An 18,948-nucleotide genomic window follows, 5' to 3' on the forward strand; every position below is an offset into this window, starting at 1 on the left:
TACTAGTAAACAAATTCTACTGATACACTGCTTTCCACCTCTAGCCATTTTGCTTGGAGACTCACAACAACCTTATAAGCGAGGCATTATTATCTTCACTTATAAAGAGACTAATTTACAAAGGGCAGAAAATCACTCATCATCCTAGAGGAAGTGGTCTTTTCACTGACTCATTTAGACATTTCACCAGGTTGGGGATTTTGATTAAAAAATCAAAAAATTTTTAAACTGTAAAAAGTAAACAACACACAGGAGCATAGATGAGCGATATGAGTGGAGCCAAATCATCTCTAAATACAGTCAGGAATTTCTAGGGCAAGAACACCTCCCTGGCCTGGGGTAGTGAGGCCATGAGAGAAGCAGGTAGCTGAGAGGTTAAGAGCACAGGCTCAGGAAACTCAATCAAATCCTGCTACTTTCACATTTAACTTGTGTCACTTTGGACAAGCTATTCAGCCTTTCCATGCTTCAGTTTCCTTACCTGCAAAATGGAGGTAACACTAGAACCTACGCATGGGGGTTTTGTGAAGTTTAAATGAGATCATCCAGTTAAAGTACGTGGTATAACCCCTACTTCAGAGAAAGTGTTTCATAAATACAGCTATTACTATTGCAAGACAAAGCAACGGCGTCCCAGCGGAGAGCTGATTTGCCTAGAGCCACAGAGCTGCTTAGTGACAAAGCAGGAACTTGAGCCCAGATCCTGTCCAGGGTCCTTTTGTTATAACTGCACCACAGCTTAATTAGCTTTTGAAACATGGGTGATAAGAATTTCAGCTAAAAGAGAGAATAAGAGCTAGACGGCCTGCTATCTGAAATCGATGTTGATTTTCCAGGAAGCAGACACATCACAAGCATCTATGCAGAAAAACATAAATAAATCAAATTCCTTCAGAATGTTCTTGTCTTCTTCCTGTGCATGGGACTGCCTCACAGTTGAGCCCCTTATAACACGGTTCTTTGGTGATTTGAGTGACCAAATCTCCTTACGTATCAAAAGGCACAGGCTTACAACACACTTGGCTCTTCCTGTGACTAATGCTGCAGTGAGGCCCCAGCGTAGACAGTTCTGGCAGGCCAGAAATGGATGCGGAGATTAAAGAACTAAAGTAAAGCCTGCAATCATCTCTGAGACTACCTATGCCTGGTTTTATACACATGCCTTAGCTATTTTGAGTCACTAGGGAGATATCACTCCCAGCCTCAATTCAGAAAGCCTTCTGTTGGTCACATGTTGTAACCAGGAGAGCAGCAGCCCTACTACCAGCTACTATAATGTCCTTGGCTAATAAGCACAGGCTCCATCACAATGCAGTAAGGCTGAATGAATTTGGGCAATCAAGACTTAAATCATAATGAAACTTTAAACAAAATTGAGCTTAACATGATTCTTTAGGCTTTTCCCCACTCAGACTGCTTCTGCTAGAAGCATTTGTTGTTCTTTGCTTCTTAAAGTCATTTCGTGTAATCCCAGTCAATTCCAGCAAGCACAAGTTGACCCCCAATTTTTTTTTTTTTTTTTTAGCGGTACGCGGGCCTCTCACTGTTGTGGCCTCTCCTGTTGCGGAGCACAGGCTCCAGACGTGCAGGCTCAGTGGCCATGGCTCACGGGCCCAGCCGCTCTGCGGCATGTGGGATCTTCCCAGACCAGGGCACGAACCCATGTCCCCTGCATCGGCATGCGGACTCTCAACCACTGCGCCACCAGGGAAGCCCGACCCCAGATCTATATTGGGCTCTTGCAGCACCATTTTCCTGACTTTTCTTGGAATAAAAGTAGGGCCTCCCTAGGTTTAGAAAGTGCTTTTCTGGTTAATGAGAACTGCACAGTTTTATTCCTAATTACGATAGTCCCTCTTGTAGTGTCATGATTCTAGGAGAGATTGGAAAGTTTGCATCCTTAAATGCCACACCAGCTAAACAGTGGTAGTGTATATTAAAATCCGAGGAATTACAATAATATCTTATTGAATTCTTTAAGACCAGTAGAGAGATCCCCACACAGGTTGTCTGCAGATTCTCAGAGAGTAATAGATGAGGATATTTCAATCCAACGTGTCTGAGCTGGGACAGAGTGGCCAGGGCTGCAGGTGGGGAAATTCGTGTATTAGAGAACCAGGGAGATGCCTGTCTCAGCCCTACCAGTTTGAGAAATCTATTCATTCTTCTCTTAAAGAGTATGGTGACATCTCCCTGCTTCTCTGTTAAGCATGAAGAATTTAAAACTAACTCATTTAGAGGGCCTTGCTTAGATCAGATGTCTGGATTTTAGCCTATTTGTATGGTGTTGATAAGGATGTTTTCAAGTATGTAACCCAGCAACACTACTGTGCTGATTTTTGAGTCCTTTTGGGGAAGTTCTGCATATTTAGCTTGTATCCCTCTAGTTGGTTCCTCTCTGTTTTGATTTCATCCCAGTTACTTAACTTCACCCTTAAAACCAGGAGGAATTTGGAAACGACTTTTGTCTTTTAGGAAATGTGTACCTGCCATATCATCAACAGTGACAAAAGATTGAAGGTAAAATTGAGAGTCTCAAAAGATTGAGAGTCCCTTCCCCTACCTTAGGTTGCCTTCCATGCTAATTCAGGCAAGACATTTTTAGGAAGAGGTCAGCGTGTAGGACAGATTCTAGCTTGATTCCCAGGATTGCCGCATGCATCACCTTTGAGTCTCAACTTCCACATCTGTAAAATAGGGCAATATAGTCAATCCTTGGGTCTCTCTGAGAATCTTGAGATAACACATACAGGGCACTGAGCTGGGTACACCAGGAAGTGTTTGTTATGTAATAGCTGCCTTTCCCTTTTCCTCCAAGATGATCAGATGAAACGCAAGCCAGCTGAGGAAAGGAAATTTGCAAGAGAAACCTCAAAAATTGTTATCCAGCAAACATGTTCTTCTTGGGTAAGGAACTGGAGAAAATTGGAGAAATTTCTAAATATGAAACTTCTTTCATGTCATTAACCTTAGACCTCTCAGACGAGAGGCACCAAGACCATTCTACATAAGGAATATATAATCAAGCAGGAGATTAGCATTTGCCTACTTACCACCAGGGGACAATATCAGGCTGTAATTATTGTGCAGTGCTGCTACGAAATGCTGGGCTGGGTGATGGCAGACCCAAAAAGAAGTATGTGACAGTTCCTTCCAAGACAGGGTGTAATGTAATGGAAATAACACTGCTCCTTGACTCCACATTTGGTTACCTACTAACTAATCAAACATCTCTAACTCCTAGTTTTCTTTGATTTATTTTATCTGTAAAAATAGGCAATGATATTTTCTATTTCTTCACAGGACTATTTAGAGTAGAGCTCCTCAAACTTCCAAGTGTGTAAAAAACACCCGGGGGTCTTGGTAAAATGCATAGTCTGATTCAGTAGGCTGGGGGCACAGCATGGGATTCTACATTTCTAGCAACTTCTGGGAGATGCTGCTGCTCCTGGGCTGTGGACCACACTTGGAGAAGCAAGGGTTTTAGAGGACTGTATGACATGTTATACCCGTAAAAGGACATGTAAACCCTTGGGTACAGCAGGTGGAAGGTGGTGCCATTAGCAGCAGCATTATTCATATACTCTACTGAGAAATCTGACTTTCACATCTTTCCATTCTACGTTGTTTTTTTCAGTGTTTCTAACAGCACGTATATTCAGAATTAATTTTTTTAGTGTGATTAAGGACACATGGGAATGAGCCATGCCTGGTACAACATAGGTCCTAAAGGAAGAAAAGGAGAGATGAAGGGAGAAAGTCTAGAAGTACATTGTGTTTTAGGGGTAGAAGTGGTTGTCTCCTTTTGTGATAGAAAGAACGGAAGCAGCCGGCTGGCATTTTGCATGAAGTATTTAGGGATAGCAGTAAGTGAAGACAGATTAGTCAAATGTGTTTACATTGATGATAGAGACATTTAGGGATGCTACTGTGGATAGATGTGACTTGATAAATTTCTAGAAACTACTTGTGATGCTTCATCTGTCTATATGGCTGTATCTACTCATAGGCCTCTGGAGGAGAGACAAAAACAGAGAATTTTTTTTATTTTTTTATACAGCAGGTTCTTTTTTGTTAAATAAATGTATTTATTTATTTATTTATTTATTTATTTTTGGCTGTGATGGGTCTTCGTTGCTGTGCACAAGCTTTCTTTAGTTGTGGCGAGTGGGGGCTACTCTTTGTTGCGGTGCGTGGGCTTCTCATTGTCGTGGCTTCTCGTTGTGGAGCACGGGCTCTAGGCGCGCAGGTTTCAGTAGTTGTGGCACGTGGGCTCAGTAGTTGTGGCTTGCGGGCTCTAGAGCTCAGGCTCAGTAGTTGTAGCACACGGGCTTAGTTGCTCCACGGCATGTGGGATCTTCCCAGGCCAGGGCTCGAACCCAAGTGCCTTGCATGGGCAGTCAGATTCTTAACCACTATACAGCAGGTTCTTATTAGTTATCTCTTTTATACATATTAGTGTATATATGTCAATCCCAATCTCCCACTTCATCCCACCCCCCCCCCACCACCACCACCCCCCCTTCCACTTTCCCCCTTGGTGTCCTTACGTTTGTTCTCTACATCTGTGTCTCTATTTCTGCCCTGCAAACTGATTCATCTGTACCATTTTTCTAGGTTCCACATATATGCATTAATATACGATATTTGTTTTTCTCTTTCTGACTTACTTCACTCTGTATCACAGTCTCTAGATCCATCCACGTCTCTACAAATCTCCCAATTTCGTTCCTTTTTATGGCTGAGCAATATTCCATTGTATATATGTACCTCATCTTCTTTATCCATTCGTCTGTCGATGGGCATTTAGGTTGCTTCCATGACCTGGCTATTGTAAATAGTGCTGCAATGAACACTGGGGTGCATGTGTCTTTGAATTGTGGCTTTCTCAGGTTATATGCCTAGGACTGGGATTGCTGGGTCATATGGTAATTCTATTTTTAGTTTTTTAAGGAACCTCCATACTGTTCTCCATACTGGCTGTATCAATTTACATTCCCACCAACAGTTCAACAGGGTTCCCTTTTCTCCACACCCTCTCCAGGATTTGTTGTTTGTAGATTTTCTGATGACGCCCATTCTAACTGGTGTGAGGTGATACCTCATTGTAGTTTTGATTTGCATTTCTCTAGTAATTAGTGATATTGAGCAGCTTTTCATGTGCTTCTTGGCCATCTGTATGTCTTCTTTGGAGAAATGTCTATTTAGGTCTTCTGCCCATTTTTGGATTGGGTTGTCTGTTTTTTTAATATTAAGCTGCATGAGCTGTTTATATATTTTGGAGATAAATCCTTTGTCCATTGATCCATTTGCAAATATTTTCTCCCATTCTCAGGGTTGCCTTTTCATCTTGTTTGTAGTCTCCTTTGCTTTGCAAAAGCTTTTAAGTTTCATTAGGTCCCATTTGTTTATTTTTGTTTTTATTTCCATTACTCTAGGAGACGGATCAAAAAGATCTTGCTGTGATTTATGTCAAAGAGTGTTCTTCCTATATTTTCCTCTAAGAGTTTTATAGTGTCCAGTCTTACATTTAGGTCTCTAATCCATTTTGAGTTTATTTTTGTGTATGGTGTTAGAGAGTGTTCTAATTTCATTCTTTTTACATGTAGCTGTCCAGTTTTCCCAGCACCACTTATTGAAGAGGCTGTCTTTTCTCCACTGTGTATTCTTGCCTCCTTTGTCATAGATTAGTTGACCATAGGTGTGTGGGTTTATCTCTGGGCTTTCTATCCTGTTCCATTGATCTATATTTCTGTTTTTGTGCCAGTACCATATTGTCTTGATTATTGTAGCTTTGTAGTATAATCTGAAGTCAGGGAATCTGATTCCTCCAGCTCCATTTTTCCCCGCAAGACTGTTTTGGTTATTTGGGGCATTTCGTGTTTCCATATAAATTTTAAGATTTTTTGTTCTAGTTCTGTAAAAAATGCCACTGGTAATTTGATAGGGATTGTATTGAATCTGTAGATTGCTTTGTGTAGTATAGTCATGTTCACAATATTGATTCTTCCAATCCAAGAACATGGTTTATCTCTCCATCTGTTTGTGTCATCTTTGATTTCTTTCATCAGTGTCTTATAGTTTTCTGAGTACAGGTCTTTTACCTCCTTACGTAGGTTTATTCCTAGGTATTTTATTCTTTTTGTTACAATGGTGAATGGGATTGTTTCCTTAATTTTTCTTTCTGATTTTTGTTGTTAGTGTATAGGAATGCAAGAGACTTCTGTGCATTAATTTTGTATCCTGCAACTTTACCATATTCATTGATTAGCTCTAGTAGTTTTCTGGTAGCATCTTTAGGATTCTCTATGTATAATATCATGTCATCTGCAAACAGTGACAGTTTTACTTCTTCTTTTCTAATTTGTATTCCTTTTATTTCTTTTCCTTCTCTGATTGCCATGGCTAGGACTTCCAAAGCTATGTTGAATAATAGTGGCAAGAGTGTGCATCCTTGTCTTGTTCCTGATCTTAGAGGAAATGCTTTCAGTTTTTCACCATTGGGAATGATGTTTGCTGTGGCTTTGTCATATATGGCCCTTATTATGTTGAGGTAGGTTCCCTCTATGTCCACTTTCTGGAGAGTTTTTAATCATAAATAGGTGTTGAATTTTGTCAAAAGCTTTTTCTGCATCTATTGAAATGATCATATGGTTTTTCTTCTTCAATTTGTTAATATGGTGTATCACATTGATTGACTTGCATATATTGAAGAATCCTTGCATCCCTGGGATAAATCTCACTTGATCATGGTGTATGATCCTTTTCATGTGCTGTTGGATTCTGTTTGCTAGTATTTTGTTGAGGATTTTTTGCATCTATATTCTTCAGTGATATTGGTCTGTAATTTCCTTTTTTTGTAGTATCTTTGTCTGGTTTTGGTATCAGGGTGATGGTGGCCACATAGAATGAGTTTGGGAGTGTTCCTTCCTCTGCAATTTTTTGGAAGAGATTGAGAAGGATGGGTGTTAGCTCTTCTTTAAATGTTTGATAGAATTCACCTGTGAAGCCATCTGGTCCTGGACTTTTTTTTGTTGGAGGATTTTAAATCACAGTTTCAATTTCATTACTTGTGATTGGTCTGTTCATACTTTCTATTTCTTCCTGGTTCAGTCTGGGAACGTTATACCTTTCTAAGAATTTGTCCATTTCTTCCAGGTTATCCATTTTATTGGCATAGAGTTGCTTGTGGTAGTCTCTTATGATGCTTTATATTTCTGTGCTGTCCATTGTAACTTCCCCTTTTTCATTTCTAATTTTATTGATATTAGTCCTCTCCCTCTTTTTCTTGATGAGTCAGGCTAAAGGTTTATCAATTTTGTTTATCTTCTCAAAGAACCAGCTTTTAGTTATATTGATCTTTGCTATTGTTTTCTTTGTTTCTATTTCATTTATTTCTGCTCTGATCTTTATGATTCCTTTCCTTCTACTAACTTTGGGTTTTGTTTGTTCTTATTTCTCTAGTTCCTTTAGGTGTAAGGTTAGATTGTTTATTTGAGATTTTTCTTGTTTCTTGAGGTGAGACTGAATTGCCATAAACTTCCCTCTTAGAATTGCTTTTGTTGCATCCCCTAGGTTTTGGATAGTCGTGTTTTTGTTGTCATTTGTCTCTAGGTATTTTTTGATTTCCTCTTTGATTTCTTCAGTGATCTCTTGGTTATTTAGTAATGTATTGTTTAGCCTCCATGTGTTTGTGTCTTTTATGTTTTTTTCTCTGTAATTGATTTCTAATCTCATAACGTTGTGGTCAGAAAAGATGCTTGATATGATTTCAATTTTCTTAAATTTACCGAGGGTTGAGTTGTGACCCCAGATGTGATCTATCCTGGAGAATGTTCCATGTGCACTTGAGAAGAAAGTGTAATGTGCTGGTTTTGGATGGAATGTCCTATAAATATCAAGTACATCTATCTGGTCTACTGTGTCATTTAAAGCTTGTGTTTCCTTATTAATTTTCTGCCTGGATGATCTGTCCATTGGTGTAAGTGAGATGTTAAAGTCCCCCACTGTTACTGTGTTACTGTCGATTTCCTCTGTTATAGCTGTTAGCAGTTGCCTTATGTATTGAGGTGTTCCTATGTTGGGTGCATACATATTTATAATAATTATATCTTCTTCTTGGACTGATCCCTTGATCATTATGTAGTGTCCTTCCTTGTCTCTTGTAACATTCTTTATTTTAAAGTCTATTTTATCTGATATGAGTATTGCTACTCCAGCCTTTTTTTGATTTCCATTTGCATGGAATATCTTTTTCCATTCCTTTACTTTCAGTCTGTATGTGTCCCTATGTCTGAAATGGGTGTCTTGTAGACAGCATATATATGGGTCTTGCTTTTGTATACATTCAGCAGGCCTGTGTCTTTTGGTTGGAGCATTTAATCCATTCACGTTTAAGGTAATTATTGATATGTATGTTCCTATTACCATTTTCTTGATTGTTATGGGTTTGTTTTTGTAGGTCCTTTTCTTCTCTTGTGTTTCCCACTTAGAGAAGTTCCTTTAGCATTTGTTGTAAAGCTGGTTCGGTGGTGCTGAATTCTCTTAGCTTTTGCTTGTCTGTAAAACTTTTGATTTCTCTGTCGAATCTGAATGAGATCCTTGCCGGGTAGAGTAATCTTGGTTGTAGGTTCTTCCCTTTCATCACTTTAAATATATCATGCCACCCCATTCTGGCTTGTAGAGTTTCTGCTGAGAAATCAGCTGTTAACCTTATGGGAGTTCCCTTGTATGTTATTTGTTGTTTTTCCCTTGTTGCTTTCCATAATTTTTCTTTGTCTTTAATTTTTGTCAATTTGATTACTATGTGTCTTGGCATATTTCTCCTTGGGTTTATCCTGCCTGGGACTCTCTGTGTTTCCTGGACTTGGGTGGCTATTTCCTTTCCTACGTTAGGGAAGTTTTTGACTACAATCTCTTCAAATATTTTCTCGGGTCCTTTCTCTCTCTCTTCTCCTTCTGGGACCCCTATAATGCGAATATTGGTGCATTTAATGTTGTCCCAGAGGTCTCTTAGGCTGTCTTCATTTCTTTTCATTGTTTTTTCTTTATTTTGTTCCATGGCAGTGAATTCCACCATTCTATTTTCCAGGTCACTTATCTATTCTTCTGCCTCAGTTATTCTGCTATTGATTCCTTCTAGTGTAGTTTTCATTTCAGTTATTGTATTGTTCATCTCTGTTTGTTTGTTCTTTAATTCTTCTAGGTCTTTGTTAAACATTTCTTGCTTCTTCTCAATCTTTGACTTCCATTATTTTTCTGAGGTCCTGAGTCATCTTCACTATCGTTATTCTGAATTCTTTTTCTGGAAGGTTGCCTATCTCCACTTTATTTAGTTGTTTTTCTGGGGTTTTATCTTGTTCCTTCATCTGGTACAAAGTCCTCTGCCTTTTCATTTTGTGTATCTTTCTGTGAATGTGGTTTTTGTTCCACAGGCTTCAGAATTGTAGTTCTTCTTGCTTCTGCTGTCTGCCTTCGACAGATTTTTTTTTGGTCAAACAACATTACCTTTACATCTCATCTAAGACCACAGATCTTATGTGTAAGTGAACAGCATGCAGTGTGTACAGAACATGAGCTTGAAGGTTTTCTTACTTATTTTGTTATCCTATGTGTTCACCACTCAGACACAAGCTAACTGAGGGGACATTTGTCTGCTTTGTTCACTACTGAATTCCAGCAAATGGAATTACGTCTGCATGGAGCAGGTGTGCAGCAAGTACTGGTTGAAGGAATGACAAAATAGTGAGGATGTGAGTAGACAAATTCTTTTCCTGATGAACTTTAGAGAAGAGACTGCCATTTTAAACTTATAGAGGACATCTCTAGATTTCTAAGAACCACATCTAATGTCTCATTATTTAACTCCTTTTCTTCCAAGTAAATAACTTTCTCTTTCTTACTAAAGATGGCACCCAAAATAATACACTGTCCAAGATTTAAGGAATATTTATTGAACAGTGAACATAAAAGGACACCTTGGGGCTTCCCTGGTGGTGCAGTGGTTGAGAATCTGCCTGCTAATGCAGGGGACATGGGTTCGAGCCCTGGTCTGGGAAGATCCCACATGCCGCAGAGCAACTAGGCCCCTGAGCCACAACTACTGAGCATGCGCATCTGGATCCTGTGTTCTGCAACAAGAGAGGCCGCGATAGTGAGAGGCCCGTGCACCGCGATGAAGAGTGGCCCCTGCTTGCCACAACTAGAGAAAGCCCTCGCACAGAAACAAAGACCCAACACAGCCCTAAATAAATAAATAAATTTTAAAAAATAATGAAAAAAAAGGACACCTTTTTTCTGTATCCTTCCAAAAACAGGGTCCTCACGGAGCCGTCCAGAGGTTTCCTGGAGAATTACCTGTATCAGAGCTTCCTGGAGTATAGAAAGTAATTTCTGAGTCACTCAGGGACCTCTTTCTCCTAGTCTTGGTGACTAGGAAGCCACAGAAACAGAATTGGGGAAAGCAGCTAGTTGTTCTGCAGGTAATCAGGAGAATAACTTTGATGGATCCTAATCTGTCTTTCACAAACCTTCTGGACCAAGGGGGGGACTTACAGCATCTCCTGAGGCAGAGAGATGTGGCAGGAAATGCCAGTACCTAACCTGAGGTTCCCTAGGGCTGTGCTCATTGGGTCCCAGTAAAGGCCCAATTGAAAGAATGCTTCTCTCCTATCCTATGGACCAGCTATTCTGGGATGCCTTAGAGTTGGGGCCTTTAGATTGGGAGCTACTGAGATGACCACGTTTTACTGCCTTAACCCTTCAAAGGTGGCACTGACAGTATCTAACAGAGCACAGTGTCATGGTGATCTGAGCTTGGAAGTGGGTTAGTGAGAGCTGAGCTCCAGCTTGTGAATCCTATTTTCAATCTTCATGCAGTTTTAAGATTTAGCCCAATTTCCAGACTATCCCCTACCCAGGCTTGAAAATGGCTTTATTTCACACTTTGCGGCAGGAGGTAAGTGGGTTTCTGTGTGAAAGTGATGGTGCCAAAGACATTTACGAACATTAAAAAATGTCTGAACATGGCTTCAAGCCACTCAGCCTGTTTCTCATCCCGCACTGTGCCTTGCAGAGCGTATGCAAGTTCAGAGCTCCCTTTGAAATCAGTGGCGGTTATGAGCTTGGAGCAACTCTGTGGGGCTCTGAGCAATATAATAAATGAGGCCCTTTGAAGACTAACCATTGTACTTGGGCTCTTTTTGTGCTTCTGACACTGCTTTCTCAGGGATGGTCTGTAATGGTGGGAGTAGCCCACCAACACACGCCCTCTGGTTTTCAGCTTTTGGCCTGAAAGAGGGAAGGGGGACAAGGACCTGGGTCCTCGTTGTATCCAAAGTCAGTTCCTTTGACTCCCAAGTCCAGCCCTCATCCTCTCCAAAACTGTAACCGCTTCTCAAACTACAGTAATCCGCCCCCTCTGCAAATAAAATAATATGTTGTTTATTTATAATGGAAGTATTTGAGCTAATATTGAATTAGGGTGAAGTCCCTGTAGGGGCCAATCAAGAATAGTTCTAAAAAAGTAAATATCAGGTGAAATGGACTCCAAGAAAACTTGCATTTCTGAATGCAAATGTGGGATAAGAAAGTTCCAAGTCCCTTTTCTCATCTTTGCAACTTTTCCTAAAACATGGACCAAAACAGATAGAATTATAGTTATTGACTGGTGTAAGACCTCCTTGAATTCACTTTCTTATGTTCTGCCTCATTCTAAAACTGTGATAGGTGGATATCAGAGAAGAAATAAGTGAAGTATGGGTAAAGAAAAAAAGGGAAAAAATAATATTAAGTGGAGACCGGAGGTAAATTAATACATGCAAATGCATGCCACACTGAGAATGAAGACAAAACACAGAACCAAAACCAAAAAAGAGCAGTTGGAAGATAATAATCATAACAACAACAAAGCTGGCTAATACGAAGTGAGTACTTTTATGATTTGCCAGACACAGTGTTAAACACTTTTACAATGATTGTTTCGCTTCATTCGCACTGCAGCCTTATGAAGTAGGTATGAATATTTCGTTATTTTACAGATAAGGAAATTGAGGCACAGAGAAGTTAAAAGGCTCAAGGTCAACCAGCTAACAGATGATGGATTCTAGATGTGAACCCAAGCATTCTGATGTCAAGACCAGGCTCTTGACCATTCCTAGCTTTATACCAAGTGAACACATTGTTGTTACTCGTGAAAACCCAACTGTCTCCTGGCATCTGGGTTTAGAGGAAATGACTCTTTGTGTCCTCCTGAGTGGAACATGAATGGGTTTGAGGCTGCTCTTTCTCAGCATCCCCTGGGGTGCTAACAACGCAGGTAGGCCTATGGCTGTTTGTCATTGAGTCCCCCCAAGGAAGCTGAGGCCCGAAGTCAAAATGCAATTCAGTAAAAGCAAATAAGAGGGGCCAGAGCAATACGGTTCAACTATTTAATTTGGATGGTTTACCTTTATCTTGAGGTATAATTCCAAACCACCTGGAGAGATGGATGGACTTCATGTCCTTCAGGCAAACCCCTCGGAGCCTCCTCAGCTGTAAACATTTCTTGAGCACTGCTCTGCTGGAGGAAGAAGAAAAATCACAACCATATAGAACAGAGGCCATAAATCTGGAGTAAAACTAATCTCGGTTGTTCCTGCAATGTTTCTCAGCAGTCCTATTACATGTGCTTCTTCCGTTTCCCTGGGCTGCGATTTGAAACCTTCACCACTCTTCAAAGCTTTCAATTGTCTCTCTTTGGGATGACCTTGTTTCTAAGCTAGGGACTAGCAGCTACCAAGAGTGGCTTTTTTTCATTTTTCCACCCATTTTCCCATGAGCCAACCTGCATCTGCATCCATCCCTTCCTTGTCCTCATCTCTAGCAAAAAAACAGTTTTCTTATCAAAAGCAACTCCATCCACTGGTGCAGTGGATATTATTCCACCCTGCCTTCCTAGGAAATTTGCTTTATCGATAATGTCTTTTTCTTACCTTCAATGCTCTATTGGTTGTTCCCTTTAGCATAAAAATATGGTCATCCCTCTCATTTAGAAAACAAACAAATAAAAAAAAACCATTTAATGGCCATTTGTTAAAGCATCCTCATGCTTCTCTCTTTGATGGCTATTCTTTTACAAAGTGCAACCTAGATTTATTCTCTCTGAATTCACAGCACTCTGTATCTTTGGTCCACTCTAACCTGGCTCTCCCCCATATCCTTGCACTGAGACTGTCCTGTGCACTTACTCGCCCAATGGAATAAGCATGGTTAGTTCTCATCTTACATGGCTTGTCCTGCTGACTATTCTCATGTTCTTGGAAGTTCTGGCTTTGCCTCCCATGACATCTCTCTCTCTCTCTCTCTCTCTCCTCATTTACCTCTGCACTGCTGACTCCTTTGTTTTGGTGCCTTGATTGGTTTCTACTTCTCCACCCCTTCTTAAAAATAAGTATTTTCTTTTCTCACTTTAGTCACTTTTGGGAGGATCTTGTCCCTACCACAGTTGATTCTGAGCCCTAGTCCCATGTCTCCAAATTGTTTTCAAAATGATTCCACCTGGACATTCCACAGGCACTGCAAACTCAGTACGCCCAGAACTAAACTAAACTAAACGTCCTCTCTGCTTTCATGCTCATCCCTAGTCACTCCACAAAACCTGCGCTCTGCCCTATATGTTGTATATTAATGAATTATAGACCCTTTCTCCAGTTTCCCAAGCCTATAGTCTGGAAGGCTTTGACTTCCTTCTCACATTCCAAACAATGTATTTTATTTATTCTTCTCTTTGCGTATCTCTCATCACTAATGGGACTACCAGTCTATTTGAGTAGGTCCATCAACTCCCTTAACCACCGCAATACAACTCTTGACATTTGCTCAGTTTCCAGAAATTCCCATTTTCAATCCCCCTTCTGTCGTAGCCCCAGAGTTCAAATACAAACATTTGATTATGTTACTCTCTTGCTTACAATTGATCATCGGCCTCTCATGACTCACAACATATAATTTAAAATCGTCTGTCTACCCGGAAAATACTTATTCATGTTTCTTCTTCCTCTGGGAGGTTTTCCAGGACAGAGTTAAATGCATTATCTTAATCTGCCATTCAACTTTGTGGATCACCCAGTTTAGCAAATCTCATTGTACTTGCTTGTTTGCAAGTCTGATTCTTCATTTGTTTAAATGCCTTGAGAGCAGGACCTTGCTTTCTCAACTTTGTATGCATAGCATGTAGTATACTAGTAGGCGCTCAATAAACATTTAGTGAATGAAGGAAATGTATATATTTTTGAAAGGTATATCATTCAAAGAATGGGAAAAAATTTGCCTGTGGAATCTCAAAGCATGCCCTGCCAAAATTAAAACTAGGAATACCCACTTCGTTACACATACAACTTGAGACAGACTGGAAGGCATTCTGACCACAATTTATGCTATAATAAGAACGTGTTTGCCAAACACTACTAGAACATGTATACATTTTTCAGATCTCTAGATCATGGTTGTGAATATCCTTGACCAGGAGGGTCTAACTACTTCAATGAATTAGCTGAAGTAGGTGTTGGGAAAGGGATTGGATGAGGCTTGTGCATATGCTCTGCTGAGACACTCTCCTTCAAGAAGATGGGTTTCAGTGGATACAACCTAAATGTCCATGGACAGATGAATGGATAAAGAAGATGTGGTATATATATACGATGGAATACTACTTAGCCATAAAAAAGAACAAAATAATGCCATTTGCAGCAACATGGATACAACTAGAGATTATCATACTAAGTGAAGTCAGTCAGAAAAAGAAAGACAAATACCATATGATATCACTTATATGTGGAATCTAAGATATGGCACAAATGAACCTATCTACAAAACAGAAACAGACTCACAGACATAGAGATCAGATTTGTGGTTGCCAAGAGGGAGGGAGGGAGGGAGAGGGAGGGACTGGGAATTTGGGGTTGGTAGATGCAAACTATTACATTTAGAATGAATAAACAACAGGTCCTACTGTATAGCACAGGGAACTATATCCAAACTCTGGGGATAAACCATAATGGAAAAGAATATTTAAAAGAATGTCTATATGTATAAAACTGAGTCACTTTGCTGTACAACAGAGATTGGCATAACACTGTAAATCAACTATACTTCAATAAAAAAAAAGAAAAAGATAGGTTTCAGTATTTCTGATAATAGATCTCTCAGCTCTCATGGACTCTTCAGACCCTCATCTGAGATTCATCATATGACAAGGCCAAGGATACATGGGCCTCTTTAAACTATTACAGTCTTCTCCCCCTGGCCTCAGCATATATGAACAAGGAATATTTTGTGGAGTATTGTTTTTCAAGGTGATTTGTCACACTTCTTCTATGAACTTTCTTTTTCATTTCTCTCACCCCCAATAAGAGACCAATAGTCAGTCACTTCCGTATAATAATTGTCTCTTCCTCTCATGGGGAATATATATACAGAAAATATTATATATTGAGCAATCAAAAATTGTTAAGATTTTGTTATATTTATTTGTTTTCTTTTTTAGATTACACATATAAGTGAAAACAAACAGTATTTGTCTTTCTCTGTATGGCTTATTTCACTAAGAATAAGTGAAATAAGCATAAGCATAGCCTCCAGGTCCATCCATGTTGTTGCAATTGGCAAATTTTATTCTTTTTTTTCCCTGACTGAGTAATGTTCCATTGCATATATTTACCATATCTTCTTTATCCATTCATCTGTTAATGGACATTTAGGTTGCTTCCATACCCTGACTGTAACAAAACAGAAACAGACTCATAGTTACAGAGAGCTAACAAGTAACCAGTAGGGAGAGGGGTGAGGGGAAGGACAAGATAGGGGTGGGGGATTAAAAGGTACAGACTACTAGGTATAAAATAAATAAGATGCAAGGATGTAATGTACAGCACAGGGAATATAGCCAATATTTTATAATAACCTTAAATGGAGTATAATCTATAAAATTATCAAATTATCATGTTGTATACCTGAAACTAACATAACATTGTAAGTCAACTGTACTTAAACAAACAAACAAACTGTTGTTTTGAACCCGCACGCTGAATGCAGATGTCTGGGCACTGACACCCATTTACAAAATGGGAAACCGGAAGCCAATCTCCTCCCCGTCTCTCATCCTTTGTATCCTATTTGACTCTGAGGTTTATATTTCAGGAAAAAAGAACCTCTAACCTAATCTGGCTATGTAGGGTCTTTTAGCTTAATCCTATGGAAACACAGCTCTCACATAGTTTGTCACTTTAATCAATATACAATTAACACTATTAGAGGATTATTGGCTGATATCTTCATCTTTGCCACATTCTTTTAAATTGATTTAATGGCGGATTAAGCTAGGCCTAGAGCATGATTTATTTATTTGACCTTGTTCTGGCCTACATTAAAATTTATATTTTCATGGCCAGCCTGTATTTTAATCATTAAACTAATTTCCTTTCTTTTTAACCCTTGAAAGAAAAGAAAATTATTCCTTTTGAATCAAAAGAGAATCATAAAAAAAAAAAGAGAGAGAGAGAGAGTCATGGGATAAAAGGATGTAAGCAGCAGGAAAAGAGGAAAGAAAGCAGATTGTCAATGGTTCAAAGTGAGAATTGTGCGTTATGGCAACTAGTGCTCATGGGTTGAGACTAAAATTTTTTTTTTTTTTTTTTGCGGTACGCGGGCCTCTCACTGTTGTGACCTCTCCCGCTGCGGAGCACATGCTCCGGACGCGCAGGCCCAGTGGCCATGGCTCACGGGCCCAGCCGTTCCGCGGCATGTGGGATCCTCCCGGACCGGGGCACGAACCCGTGTCCCCTGCATCGGCAGGCGGACTCTCAACCACTGCACCACCAGGGAAGCCCTAAAATTTTTTTTTTAAGTTTTAAAAAGATGCTAACCTTTCTGGCTAATTAGTGCTATGAAGAATCAGTACTACAACTGGCAAGACCAAATAAGGTATGCCTTTTCACCTGCTTTACAAGGTCGTTGTAAAAATTAAATGTGGTAACATATATGAAAGCAATTTGCCAATTATAAAGTTCTCCATGAACGTGTAGTATTACCTGAGCAGCCATTTCTTAGGGACCATCAACCTTTGGGTCACTAATTTCCATTGTGGCTACATGGGCTTTCAGCCAATGACTTTCGGGGAGCACTAGCCTTGATGGCACTTCAGAGTTTGCTCCCATAAGAATACCAAATATACCACCTGCAGAGTATTTTATTTGCTTTAAAGGCCAAGGATCTTTTTCTTATTTAAAAAAATGCAAAAGACTTTCTGTTTTTGAAACAATAAGTGGCACTGACATCTCTCAAGATTGAAAGCTCTATTGTCTCATTTTAAGCACCCTTTATTATTAGGAAAGGATGTTGTTGGCAAGAATGAATAATTAGGTAACTCTTTGTGGGCACATGTTATTCAGGTCCCAAGGGGAATGTGCAATTGTAACATCTCCTTGGATTATTTCACAAACATATGGCAAATGCAGCACCTGAGCCAGATGTATGAGCATATTATACTAGGTCTGTTTTAACTTAAAACTGTGAAACACATCAGATGGTGAAGTTATTTTGGTCATGAACATCCATCATGGAAATAGTATAGAGGCATCTTTTTTTTATTGTCCCTTTTACTTGGACTGGAAATAATCAAGAACAAAATAGCTTGGAAATCATCTCCTGCAGTGGAAGATTCCAGGTAAAGTTCAAGACCTAATGAAGTATATGGTCTGGATTTAAATGGGTCTCAGACATCTCCATATAGTTTAGTAATGCCTATTACAAATATTCACTGCTGGCCGATCTGGAATCTAAACTCAACAATGATTATTTTCAATTCTCTTTTTCTCATCTTGTGTTTTCACTCCTCTGGAGATGCATATGGGAAGATTAATATGGAATTTTAAAAAATAACGAGAATACATTCTCTACCGATTCAGTAGGGAGTTTTTGTGTTTTTCTTTTAGCCTATTTTATTATAACAACACTGGCTGTTTATTTTACTAAAGAGTCATCATCTGGTACTGGCTTCTTGGAATCATAGTTATCTAAGCAGAAATGCCCATCCCATTTGCTGATGGGAACACCACATTTCAGAATGAATAATTTTTAATCTGAGTTACTTATGTTTCAGAATTAAAAGATATAGATGCCATTGGACTCCCAAACGTACAGTGTTGTGCTTGGTCTGATGGGAAAGTAAAGAATACACAGGCATGGGCAACTATATTTTCCCTTCAGTACATACATGCAAATTCCATTAACATTAATGAGCGCTCTGCATGTGTACTGAAGAGGATGTGAACCAAGTCACAATGGAATCTATTTTTTTTTTAAGACTTGCATCATATTCCTGAGCTTTTCCTGAGAAAGGGAAATACACAGTGCTGAGACAATGTAAACAGTATGGTGACAGTGGCACCAGAGTACTTACTTTTTATAGCCAGTACAGCACAGAGCAGAGATTTTGAGGTTGAATTACCACAGCTGGCAAATGTTGAAGCCGACAATAGAGGTCCACAGAGTCTTGGATATTCTGCCTTTGTGTTGCATCAAAATAAGGAGACAAAATATTTATGAACTTAATTCTGCCTCTCAATTCTTTCCCCCTTTGAAATGGCAATTCTCTGCGTGAAAATACGTAGAGAGATGCAGTTCAGATGTGTTCCTAGCCAATGTGATATTCCATAATGTGGTGCACCTGTGTTTTCTTGGCCACCCTGCTGCTACTGGGGTACCTTAAAGCATTCTCTCTCAAATAAGTAAGAGGCAGGGGTGGCAGTGTGGGGAGAGGGGTTATGGTCTCCCCTCTCCTCTTTTTTTCTAATTTCTTCTCATTTCAAAAGCCTTGGAACCTATGTTTAATTTCAGGTTAAGATGTCAGGTTTATCCCAGTCCAGAGATGTTGACAAATCCCCATATGGGCCTGCGGTGGCTCTGTATGCC

At 39.6% G+C, this 18,948-nt stretch overlaps 1 protein-coding gene across 2 annotated transcripts in view; it reads right to left on the minus strand.

Moving 5' to 3' along the window:
• Positions 1-18,518, minus strand: part of SMARCA2 (SWI/SNF related BAF chromatin remodeling complex subunit ATPase 2) — a 224,175-nt gene extending 205,657 nt beyond the window's left edge. Inside the window, exons 1-3 of one of the 2 annotated variants that reach the window (XM_082632256.1) lie at positions 18,437-18,518; positions 12,447-12,559; positions 2,564-2,687 (exon numbers count right to left, since the gene is read on the minus strand). The gene's annotated coding sequence lies outside the window, so the exon portion shown is untranslated. The remainder of the gene's footprint in view (positions 1-2,563; positions 2,688-12,446; positions 12,560-18,436) is intronic. The other variant, XM_082632257.1, reaches the window with a different exon arrangement.
• Between the last annotated feature and the right edge of the window lie 430 nt (positions 18,519-18,948).

This window comes from Mesoplodon mirus, assembly GCF_964341445.2.
Source record: "Mesoplodon mirus genome assembly, chromosome: 1".
NCBI lineage: Eukaryota > Metazoa > Chordata > Mammalia > Artiodactyla > Ziphiidae > Mesoplodon > Mesoplodon mirus.